The sequence below is a fragment of the Manis pentadactyla genome, chromosome 1 (assembly GCF_030020395.1).
Source record: "Manis pentadactyla isolate mManPen7 chromosome 1, mManPen7.hap1, whole genome shotgun sequence".
Classification (NCBI taxonomy): Eukaryota; Metazoa; Chordata; class Mammalia; order Pholidota; family Manidae; genus Manis; species Manis pentadactyla.
This window is the reverse complement of record NC_080019.1, coordinates 66,257,250-66,269,991: the sequence shown is the minus strand read 5'-3', so window position 1 is coordinate 66,269,991 and position 12,742 is coordinate 66,257,250.

Here is a 12,742-nt window from a genome sequence, read left to right as displayed (position 1 = left end):
CTGCTGTGTCATCATCCCCAATTGTCTATAAAAAAGATCAGGGCAACAGTTTTGCAAACCAAACCAATTCTTTGTAGAATATGCTAGAAAAACATTCATTTATGAAACATGTTTAATTTGAGTATATATGCCAAAAGAAAAATATAAGGTAAGGGTACCCCAAGATGAACTTAAAGGACAAAAAATACACTCAAGTTACATTTTATAAAAAGAAATTTTTAAATAATTTGAATTTATTGTTCTTAGTGGATTTGTATTTGGAATAGTTTTTCTCCTGTACCATCTAGACCATCTGGTTATTGCCATTACATATAGCTCTTTACTGACACCTAGAGGAAAATTTAAGAATGTCCCAATGACAGAAGCACGGCTGCAGGACAATAAAGACTAGCGAACAGGGAATCCAATTGAAACAAAGCATTCTGGACTTTAAATTATCAATCAAAATAGAAAGATGGATTATTAAAAATCAGAACACAAATTTAGTAACTACTTGTGAGCTAACATTAAGGCTAGAAATCAATTTTAAAACAATACCAAAAAATAATGTAGAGGATAAAAATTTCCTTACTATTTTCCTTAAATATAGTCTTAGTTCAATTATTGCAGTTATAAATTAGGCCAGCACTAAAAAGTTAGTAATTAGATTAAAAGGAAAAGTACATGATGGGACTTACTCCTGGCTCTGGTAATATGAAGGCAACATTTCCTGACCACACTATTTCACAGATCTCTTCATAAAACATGTCTTTGTTTTCAGCAACTTCCTGCTCACTGGCTCACTCTTGCTCATTCCTTCTCTTTCTTATGTCTCCAGGGACTCAGGCAAGTCTCTATCTTAACGCTTTAGGCATAAGCAGTTACAGGGTGCTGGGGAGGCCAGTGGGTGCTGGTAGAAGGGAAAAGTACCCACTCCTTCTGGAAGTCAAAATAGGTACTTGTTTCCAAGGCAAGGGTAGGGGGATCCTTACCGGTACTCAGGGCTGCTGTGGAGCATAGGATAACTATTGGGAAAGGAGGCAATGAGAGGCAAGCTGGTACTGAAGGAGGAGCCCAAATAAGGATGAAAAGAAAGGGTCTCTTTAACCAGGATGACCTCAGATCTATCACTCAGGACCCAAGGACACAGTGTAAGCAGAGCTGTGATGCCAACTCATCTGCATGCAGACTGTCCTTGCCCCAGACTCAGACAGTGGTGACAGATCACTTCTCAGGAGAAGAAACCATGCTTACATTGATAGCAGGGATAAAGCAGCAGCTGCTCCAAATAACTACAGCAGGGGAGTGACTAAACCCATGACCAAGGTGAGAGAAGTCAGAAGTACCAACAGATGTAGGAAGAAAATAACCATCCTGGTGCTGGGAAATGGGGGTGGAGTGGGGTTGGGTGGTGGTGAGGACAAAAGGGTAAGGGAATTACAAAGGGGATGGCAGTGTGGGAACATTGCTTTTTTCAATGCAGACGGGAAAAATGAGGGGAGTTGAAGTGAAACCCCCATGCTCCAGATCCTTGGGCTGAGAGCATCACATTACGTTCTGACATCTCCTGGTGGTATATTATCAAGAGGGGAGACAAATAGAACTGTTTGTAGGGACATGAATCTCTGGGTACAGGTGGGAATTCTTCAGCCACACCATGTTGAGGCTTAATAACAGTTACCCAACTTTTCGATCTTTAGCATCCAAGTTACTTCATGTTTCTGCGAATGTGCTTTGGGACCAAGAAAGTCAGAACTTGGTGTTTTATATTATTGTGATATTAAGCCCACCCCTCAATGGCCCTTCTCTAGTCAGCTGGGCCTGCACAGTATCTGTTATACATGATTATAATAATACCCTAAAAATGCACAGTGCTCTTAATGTTCTCCAGGAGTTTGATTTCTGTCCTCTCTCTCTTCTCTAAAAATCCATAGATATTTGTTTTCTGAAAACCGAGAGACTCATTTTATAGCAAAAATCTTTTATAATTCTAAGTTAAATATTCAGAGACTATTATAAAATATTCAAATTTCCTTTTTATCACCAAAAGATCAGAGGATTGTCATAGCAAATCTATTAAGATAATTCAGTGAGTAGATATTGTATAAAATATAAGGGGCTTTTAGGCGGCAAAAGACAAGTACCAAATGATTTCACTCATACGTGGAGTATAAGAACAAAAGAAAACTGAAGGAACAAAACAGCAGCAGAAGCACAGAACCCAAGAATGGACTAACAGTTACCAAAGGGAAAGGGACTGGGGAGGATGGGTGGGAAGGGAGGGATAAGGGCTGGGAAAAAGAAAGGGGGCATTACGATTAGCATGTATAATGTCAGGGGGTGCACAGTGTGGGCCATGCAACACAGAGATGACAAGTAGTGATTTTACAGCATCTTACTATGTTGATGGACAATGACTGTGAACGGGGATGTGGGGGAGACTTGGTGAAGGGGGGAGCCTAGTAAACATAATGTCCTTCATGTAATTGTAGATTAATGATACCAAAATAAAATTTTTTAAAAAAAGAGTAAAAATAAATAGACAACTAACAAGCAGTAGAGAAAATTAACATACTGTAGTCTCCCCTTATCCAAGGGGGATACATATGAAGACAGACCCACAGTGAAAAAAATATATATATAAGGGGCTTTTAATAATGTACAAACACTATAAATGAGTGGCACTAAAAATATTCACTGCATGACTGCATTCCTAGCCAATTGTACAGAAAAGAATAAAATCCACAAGAGAACTGGATGTTGCTCAAGATTAATAGCCTAAAGATAGCATTGGATTTCAACCTCAACTCCTTTGTAAAATAGAAAGGAATACAATTCAAGGGAAATTTTAACCTAAGAAATAAAATACATTTTCTACTATTTAATAATCTGAGATGACTTTTAAAAGCAATTTTTTTGTGTATATTAAAAGCATTTGTCTGTCAACAAAGAATTTATTGCTGCATTTGTGTAAAATACCTTATGGGCTTTAGGAAGAAGTGAACCAGGTGCCTTTTTTCTGAGTACATATGCTTGAAAGCCTTTCTGGAGATAAAAGGTTGGTGTCTTGCCAATGGGTTTCAGCCCCGGGCAAGTTTGCTATGGATTCAGTGTGACCAAAGAAAATGACAGAAAAACGTTCTTGAGGGTGAAAGGGTTATACCCAACTTTATTTCCAGGTGGCAGGTCAGTCACTAGAATCCCGTTCACTCAGAGTGAGTCTGTATGCAGCAAGCCGGTCTCTGCCTCTGGGCCCCTCTGTCCACACAGCTGTCCCACACAGCCACCCTCTGGGCCTCTGTCCTCAGCGCTGCCACCACTCCAGCCTCTGCTCTGCTCTCCTGCAGCCTTGCAGCCCTGACACCATGTCACATGCAGAGTACTGGGCAGAGCTCCTTATATAGAGTCAACAGCCACGTATTGCCCACAGGTGTGCAGTGAGCTAGTCAACCATGGCCAGGTGAGAATCCTGGCCACAGGAACTCTCATTTTATCCACACTCCACCCCTCCAGGATTCTCTCCTCTCAATCCATGTGCCCTTAGTCCTCGGCAATGGTCCCTGTGCAAGGAAGCTCGAACATTGTTCTCCAGCCTCTCCGGCAATAAGTCTTACAGACACTCAGGCTGGACTCGTGGCTCTGTCTCTGACCTCTCCCTCTTTGGTCTTAATGGCTGGAACTGCTGCTCTGGTTTCAGTTGTTGCCATAGCTCCAGTAAGATCCTATTTGGCTTCCCATCTAATTTCCTTACATCTACTCCTGCCCATATCAAATCAACCCATATCTGGGTCCTCATAACCCTCACGGGGCCCCTCAAATTCCTCCTTTAACAGGTCTCATTTCTTTCTGGGTTCTCGTTGCTTCAGCTACTGTGCGTGTCACCTCGCATTTTGTAATCGCTGCCTCAAGGTGGGCTGCACTGTCAGGGAAGACAGCTTTCTCATCTCTGATCCCGACAAAACAGTTCATCCACCCCTAAGTTCCACAGCCACGGGCTCAGTCTGAGTATAGGGGCGGAGCATAGAGGGCTCCATGACCTGGGGAGGGGGCTGCTCCTCTCCTTGGGGAACTTTCAGCTGCTGTGTCTTTATTTTCTTTACAACCACTGGGTGTGCTTTCAATACAGGAGGGCCAGTGCCTCCGGCACCACCCCTTCATCCTTCCCCAGCTCCTCCATTTCTGGGACTGATGGCACCTTTCTCTCCCCTCCCCCAAGTGCCTCCTCTGCTACAGTGCCTAGTAACAATGCCAGCTCAGTCTTCAGAAGGTCTCTTACCTTCAGCTCAATGCTTCGCAGCCGACGTTCTCATACCACCTCCACCTGAGCTTCCCTCAGGAGTTCGTCTTTTTCCTTGAGGGCCTCTTCCTCCTTCAGAACACCTGGCAGCGCTGCCATCTTGTCTCCAATGGCTCTCATGCTGCCTCCTCCTGCATCAAGGCCATCTCCTTCCTCAGGAAATCCACAAGCTTTGCAGCTCGTGTTCTCGTGCCACCTCCTCTCGCATCAATGCTATTTCCCTACTCGGGGAAACCACAGAAGTTTGCAGCTCGCGTTCTCATGCCGCCTCTTACAACAATGCCACTTCCCTCTTCAGGGAATCCACAGAATTTTGCAGCTCGCGTTCTCGTGCCGCCATTTCTTGGGTCTGCTCTGTAGACCTTTTTAAGACTGTGAGAAGAAGCCAACCCACAGTCCCTGCTGCCTCACGGGCACTCTGCTTCTCAAAGGATCTGCTTACTACATCAAGAGCCACCCCTACAGCCTCAGGTGTTACCTCCACTTGCCTCCAGTCCTGGGGTGGGCCCAGTCCTCTAGGAGGCAAGCCACCTCAGACCACATACCTATTGGGGGACGATCCACTGTCTCCCCATTCATAGGGGCAGCCCGCCGAAACACCCCTTCCATAAGGGCAGCTTGTCTTTTTCCTTGGTTAACAATGAATCCTGCCAACTATACCAATTGTCTTGCCAATGGGTTTCAGCCCCAGGCAAGTTCACTATGGATTCAGCATGACCAAAGAAAATAATAGCAAAACGTTCTTGGGGGTGAAAGGGTTATATCCGACTTTATTTCCAGGTGGCCAATCAGTCACTAGAATCCCGTTCACTCAGAGCGAGTCTGTATGCAGCAAGCCAGTCTCTGCCTCTGGGCCACTCTGTCCGCACAGCTGTCCCACACAGTCATCCCACACAGTCGTCCTCTGGGCCTCTCTGCATAGCCGTCCCACACAGCCATCCTCTGGGCCTCTCTGCACAGTTATACTGCACAGCTGTCCTCTGGGCCTCTGTCCTCGGCGCTGCCACCACTCCAGCCTCTGCTCTGCTCTCCTGCAGCCTTGCAGCCCTGCCACTGTGTGACACGCAGACCACTGAGCAGAGCTCTTTTTATAGAGTTAACAGCTATGTATTGACCACAGGTGTGCAGTAAGCTAGTCAACCATGGCCACATGAGAATCCTGGCCAAAGGAACTCTCATTTTATCCATAGTTGGATTGGACTGTCTTGATCTAGATATAAAAAAAAAAATCAATTTGACTAGCTCACTGCATACCTGTGCAAACACACACACACACAAAAAGCAGGAGCCCACCTTGGGAAGAGCATCATCAACACTGTGAACATAGTACCAGCTACTGGGACCTGGAACCACAGATGGTATCAATATGACAAGAATCACCCATGAGTCAATGGTTATAATTCCTGTTCAGGCCTTGAACAGACATCTGGTGCTGAAGGAAATATGTTGATCTATAACCAAAGAGATATCACTTTTGATTTGTCTAACCTTACTTAACAAAGATAGGATTTTTGCATTTAAGTGTGCAGTTACTAAAATTCACTTGGTTGGAGAAGACTGACGAGACAATCTAATTGTGACCTAATAGGTCACCATCATATAGAGGTATATGAAGACAGGAAATACAGTGTGCCAGCAGGGCAGTAAAGTTTCTACAGAGAAGTCCTCACCGTAATCTATGCAGCAGTCTAGGATCTACTCTATGCCCCTGTGTCCTGTTGGTGACAGCTCAAGTTTGAAGGAATGGGACAGTGGGTGAGTAGGTGCCACCCTGGCCTAGAAATCTCATCTCCACAGAAACCATTACCTTTAGTAGCAGTCATCTGGGCACAGCTTCCAGGGCACCAGCCAGGAACAGGACCAGTTGCAAGAGCTCACTACACTTAGGGAAGCCCAAAACAAGTATCCTACCAGATACTAATAACACATTTAGAGGCCTTCCAGTTCAGATGCAGTTTATCAATTAGATGTTATTTTTAGCCATATGTAATTGTTGCCTGGAAATGCAGCTGACATGCCACCATTACCACATTGCCAGAGTAACAGAGCTAGAAAGTTAATTTGTCCATAGAGAAGGAGAACAAGTTTTCTTACCCCTCTCCTCACATTATGCTAGACAAGTCCCAGACCCATGACATCATCCTTGTGGGTGGCTCTCCATCCTTGTTCTGGCATCTCCAAGCCTCAGAAATTTATAAATTCCTACAAGAATTTTGTCAACAGCAAGAAATTGAAAAAAAGCACCACTCCTGATAAGGGTGTTATTTATGTTTACAGCTATGTAGGTGATCATCTTGTTCCTGTCTGGAGATGTATTTTGAAAATATTGAAGTTTTGCTGCTCTTTGATAGCACTCCTTTTTCATTGTATTGAACCCAATGGTGAAGTCATGACTATTATGATTAAGTCATGACTACTCTGATCATACCAAGCAGACTGAGACCTTCACCTGGTAAGTAAGCACTGACAAAGGTTAACAGGTGTGGCAAGTTTGAATTCATCAGCATATCTTCTGCATCCTTTGGATTTCCAGCAAACTGAAGTAACTTTTGATACTGATGCCAATAGCATCTCAAATGTATGCTGCAGATAAAAGATCAAGAGAAGAGAAGATTCAGAAACAAATGTCATGGTGTTTGAGCATGGAAACACTGATATGTTTTAGGCCACTGATATGGTTCCAGAGGCTCATATATACACTTATACGCTCATATATCACTCTTATAAACAGTGAAAAGCTGAATATAAGAATCAAAAGGGCAAAATATCTCCTAAAGATTTGCTCTGATCCTATGTATTCAACAGTAGGCCACATGAGACATGTCAAAGTAGAATCGAAGATGAAGTCAAACAGAAGATTCTTGCCAAATACAATGGAGTCTTCAGATGTATTTTGAAAAGTGCAAATGAATCTTCAAAGCTCAGAATCGGATTACTGAGAAGGAAGAAGTTGACATCAGCAGACAGAACCAGAGAGGGTCCAAAACTCCATTACTATTATAGGCAACATGCTAGGTGCTTTGCTGAGGTCTCACTGGGAGTGGTGGCTCACCCATCTATAGGTGCCCCTCCTGGAACCATGACTGCAGAAATAGACTAAGCTGACCAAAACACAACATAGACAGTCCACACAGTCATGAAGTTTGAGGAACCCTAATTTGTAGGAAGTCAGTTTTGTGACAGTTTTAAAAAATTATATTTGAGCTGCTATTTATTAATAGACATACTTTAATATACACAGGGCAAGTGAATAATACAGTTTCACTTTATCCATATGATAAATAAATGGAAAGAGCTATTCATGTCAGAGAACAGAGCAACTCTTATACTGGCATCATTTGGAGAAAAAAAGAAAAAAGTGAGCCCACTGCATTGAGTTTAAGACTGCCCCTCCCCCGTCCCAAACACCTGCCCTTTCCTATTTCCCCTCATTTATAGCACTGCTGTCTTAAGACCACCAAGAATGGTCTCATTGTGCTCTTTATCTCTGTTTAAGTCATTAACAGAAGACAAGCCCCAGATTTCCATGTCCCAACTTGTCTACTGCATCCTAATTCCCATAGGGTCCTGCACAGTTCCTATTTTGTCTTGCTCCCTGACTCCACCCCCTACCCACAAATCCTGACAATTTTCCACTGTGCCCTGGAATTCATTGTTTTTCCATAGCATAATTAAATACTCCTTCAATCTCTTCTCTGAAAGCGCCCTTCACCTTCTTGCTCTAGCTAAAACCTCAATGACCCAGTGGGTCTGGAGATAGGGTCTGTGTCCTTGATACTCATTGTCTCTTCTAGATTCTTTGCTCTCCCTCCATCTAAACCCATCTTCTTAGCTCTGAGTCTTATGTCACTGAGACTCTACCGCCCTCTACCCTGCTGGTTGCAGTCACCTACAAACTCTTAGATCAGTCCACCTCACTGCCTAAGAATTTACCTCGATTCACTATTACTCTTATTAATACTACTCCTATTCTAATTATTAATGATTTCAAAATCCACAGAGATGTTCATGCTAACACTCAGGGCTAATAGTTTCTTTCATTCTTCTCCTCTGGTGATATTTTCCTTTATATTACCTAAGCCACTCATTCTAAGGGACATACCTTACACCTTATCAATATCACTAACTCAAGTACTGCATAATCCTACATTTTAAGCATTTCTATCTCTGACCATAATCTCCTATCTTTCCACTCACTACCACTAGTACCTCAATTCTAACAATCCTTCAATCCTGAGAAGTACCATCCATTGATCATACCATCTTTTCACAGCCTTTCAACTCCTCCCTCCCCCAACCATGTTCTTCCTTAGTTAGCTTAAATTTGATGGTCAGTTGCATAACCACTCCCTTGAATACATCTTCAATACACTTACCCTCTCTCACTTCATATTATCTGCTTGGCTTCCCCCATCCAGGCTAAATCCAACTCTACCTATATCCACGTAACTGAAATATAGCGGGACAGAGAGACACACACAGACATGATAATTGTTTTAGGTTAGGCCCCCTAGAAGCAAATCCTGAAAGAACGATTTGTGTGCTAGTGACTTATTAAGGAAATGCTTCAGAAGCCAATAGGGCATGGGGAGAAGCAGGTCAGGGAAGGGGAGAAAGTCAGTCAAGAATATGATCTGAAACAGGGTCCTTTAGAGCACAGCTCCAGACAGATCTCACTGTGGAGAGGGGACTCTTTAGTGTACATTACACCTGAGAGTTGTCTTACCTCTGAAGCAAGGAAAATGGGAATTTTATACTCTTCAATCCAACCATCAGTGAGTAAAGACAAAGGAGGTTCCAGTAGACCAAGGGCAAGGCCAAAAAAGAGCCACGGGTGCTGGCTTTGGAAGCAAAAGCCACCAAACCAAGTATATGGAAACAGTAAAAAAGGATCCAAGAGAATCTGGACAAAGTATCAATAATATCTACTAGAAGAACTATTGTTGCTTCAAATTCATGACCTTAAACCTTAAAGTGGACATTGCCTGACATCATAATATATTTCCTTAGCCTGTTCATTCTCCCATGCTCTCAGTTAACTATTTCACAGTTTCTCCTCTTGTTCAAATCTCTAACACCATCTCTCCCATCTTTACTCTCAGGTGATTACCTAGTTTCCAATGTCACTGAGAAAATAGCAATTAGATGAGAACTTCCACAAGTTTATACTACCTTATCTACTGTAAATAAACATCTGTACCCATATAACTATCCACACTGCAGTTTGTACAAGAATGATCATGTTCCTAAGGACAATCCCTTCTCTTGTGACTAGATCCCAGCTTACTCTTGTCTACACAAGGACTTTATTCCAGCTCTCTCCTGCACAAATTTTTCTTTCCGTTCTGGATCACTGCTGCTATTTTTTCTTTTAAAGACTTCTCTTGACCCCATTTCCCTCTTTATTTAAAACATTTTCCCCCTTCTTAGAAAAACTCAAGAGTTGATTACACTCCCTGCTTCAGTCCCTCTCCTATTTTCTCTTAGACCCATTTCAATCAAGCTTTAATTCCTGTCTTTCCACTCTAACTACTTTTTCAAGGTCACTAATACTGCTATGATATCAAACCATGGTTTTCTCCCACCTCTCTGGCCTCTCCTTCTGAGACTTGTGTGCAGGCTCCTCCTTAATTCTTCAACTTCTTAACATTGGGGTGCTTGGCACTAAGTCTCCAGACTTCTCTTTCTTCACGTAGATTCATTTTTTAGATAAGTTCTACATTGTAATGGCTTTACTACCTTCTCTATGTCAATGACTCCCAAATGTGTATGTTTAGTCCAGACCTCTGTCCTTATCTCCAGACTCATACATCCAAATGTTTACTGTACATACCCATTTAGATGTCTACAAGGCATCTTGAAACTTAAGATTCCAAAACTAGCTCCTGATATTCCCCCTTAAATCTGCTTCTTTATAATCAATTCTATTTCATTTCATGATAATCTGTTTTTCCAGTTACTGTCTTACCAATGGGGTCAGCCCTGGGCAAGTTTGCTATGGATTCAATGTGACCAAAGAAAATGACAGCAAACTTTCTTTGAGGTGAAAGTGTTTATTGCCCGGTTTGTTCTCCTAGCAGTAGGTCGAGCAATAGCGTTTCTGCCTCTGTGCAGAGCCCTGGGCTGAGCTCTCTATATGGCGCAATAATAGCTTATTGCCTAAAGGTGTGGAAGCGGTTGCCTAGAAACAGGCCACTTACATCATCAGGTGGTTTAAGTTCAGTGATGATCCTGGCCATAGGAACCCCAACTTCCCCACAGCTACCAAGACAAAATGGAATACTGTTTGTTTTTCCTCTTCTTTTTCTTTCATATCCCATATCTGATCAGTCAGTAAATCCTTCAAAATAAATCCAGAATATGATCACTTCACACCTATTCTACATTACTGTACCAGTCCACACCAATCTCTCTCTGCTGGATCACTGCAACACACTCCAAACTGGTCTTCTTGCTTTTGCCCTCTTCATTTAAACAAAACAGGCAAAGAGTTATGTTTAAAAAGAAAAATCATATTCCTCCATCATGTAAAAACTCCCCTCTCTCCCCATCTCAACTCAAAGTAGAAACCAAAGTCCTTATAACGGCCAACAGGGCCCCTGGTGCCCTTCCTCACACTACTCCAAATGACTTTTATTCCCCCTACACACTTAGCACACTCCCCTTCAGAGCCTTTGCTCTTGTTGTTCCCTCTGCCTAGAAAATTCTCCCAGACAGCTGCTTGGCTCACATCCTCATCCTCTTCAAGTCTTTGCTAAATGTCACCTTTTCAGTAAGGTCTTCCTGTTCCCTCCCCCTAAACATTTCTATTTTCCTTTATTTCTCTCCATAACACATATCACCTTCTCCTACACTGTACTATTTAGAAAGTGATTCTATTGTCTGTCTCCAAATAGAATGAATAGAAGGTCCAAGAAGGCAAGTTTTTTGTTATATCCCTGGTGGTTGAAGCAGTGCCAGGCACATATTAGGCACTTAGCTGCAAATCACAGGTTTTGTTGTATCAAGCTATACACAATGCTTTCATTTATTGTTTAATTCTAAATATTTTGTATTTCCAGTATGATTTCATTTTTACAAAGTCTAAGAATAAATATACCAGATAAAAAAGAATGTTTACAGAATCTGTAAAGCATAAAGAACAGTAACACAACACCCATGTTCTCACTACCCAGTTTAAGAAAGGCTATGTCTCTGAAGCCCTCTGTGTGCCCCTCCCCTCAGAGTAACTACTGTCCTGATTTTTAAAGTCATCATTCCCTTGAAGTTTATCTCCTTAAACAATATACTGATTATTTGTCCATTTAAAAAATTCTGTGTTGTTGTGTATAGTCGCAGCTCAGTTATTTTTACTGCTGTATGGTATTCTATCATACGAATATACTGCAATTCATTCATCCATTCCACTGTTGATGAACATTGCTGCTTCCTGGTTTTTTGCTATTAGAAACAGTGTAGTGAACATTTTTGTAGATTACCTCCTGATGCCCTAGTATGAGAATTTTTCAAGAAAATATACCTAAGAATAGAACTGCTATGTCACAGGCATGTATCTCTTGCCACCTCCATAAGATCATGCCACATCATTTTCAAAGATAGCTGTACTAGTATTTACACTCCCACCAATAGTGGCTATGAGTCCCTACTGCTGCATATCCTGACCAATGCTTCAGTTGCCTTTTTTCAAAAGTCAATATGGTGATGTGAAATGGTTTCTCATTTTAATTTGCATTTCCCCAGTTACTACAGTGTATTGAAGTTGAGCATCTTCAAATCTCTTGCCCATTTTTCTGTTGGGCTATTGTAGTTCTTTATATGTTCTGCATATTAATTTTTTATACATTATATACTCTGTAAATATATTCTTTTGTAATATTACTTTCTTTAAAGAGTCTTTCACTGAAAATTTATCAGTCTTTTCCTTTTTGGCGTGTGCTTTTGTCCTTTTAAAGATTTTCTTGCCTACTGCGAAGTCATAAAGATCATCTCCTATATGTTTTCCAAATGTTTATAGCTTTGCTTTTAACATTCAAGTCTGTAATATACCTAGAACTGAGTAAGGTAAAGAAAGGGTCTAATTTCAATTTTTTCAAACAGCAACAATTATCCCTGTATAATTTATTGCAAAGTCCTCCCCCTGTTCCACACATTGATTTTCAGTGCCAGCACTGTCATATATCAATGTTCTATCTGTATTCATTGGTCTAGCTCTGCATATGATCATGCCATCTTAATTCAAATTTCCCACTTTGCTCGTCTGGAGTATTTTTGCTATTTTTAGCTCTCTGCTCTTGCACATAAAATTTATTTATTTATTTTTATTTTTATTTTTTTATTAAGGCATCATTGATATACACTCTTATGAAGGTTTCACAAGAAAACCAATGTGGTTACTACATTCACCCCGACCAACAAGTCCCCCCCATACCCCATTGCAGTCACTGTCCATCAGTGTAGTAAGATTGC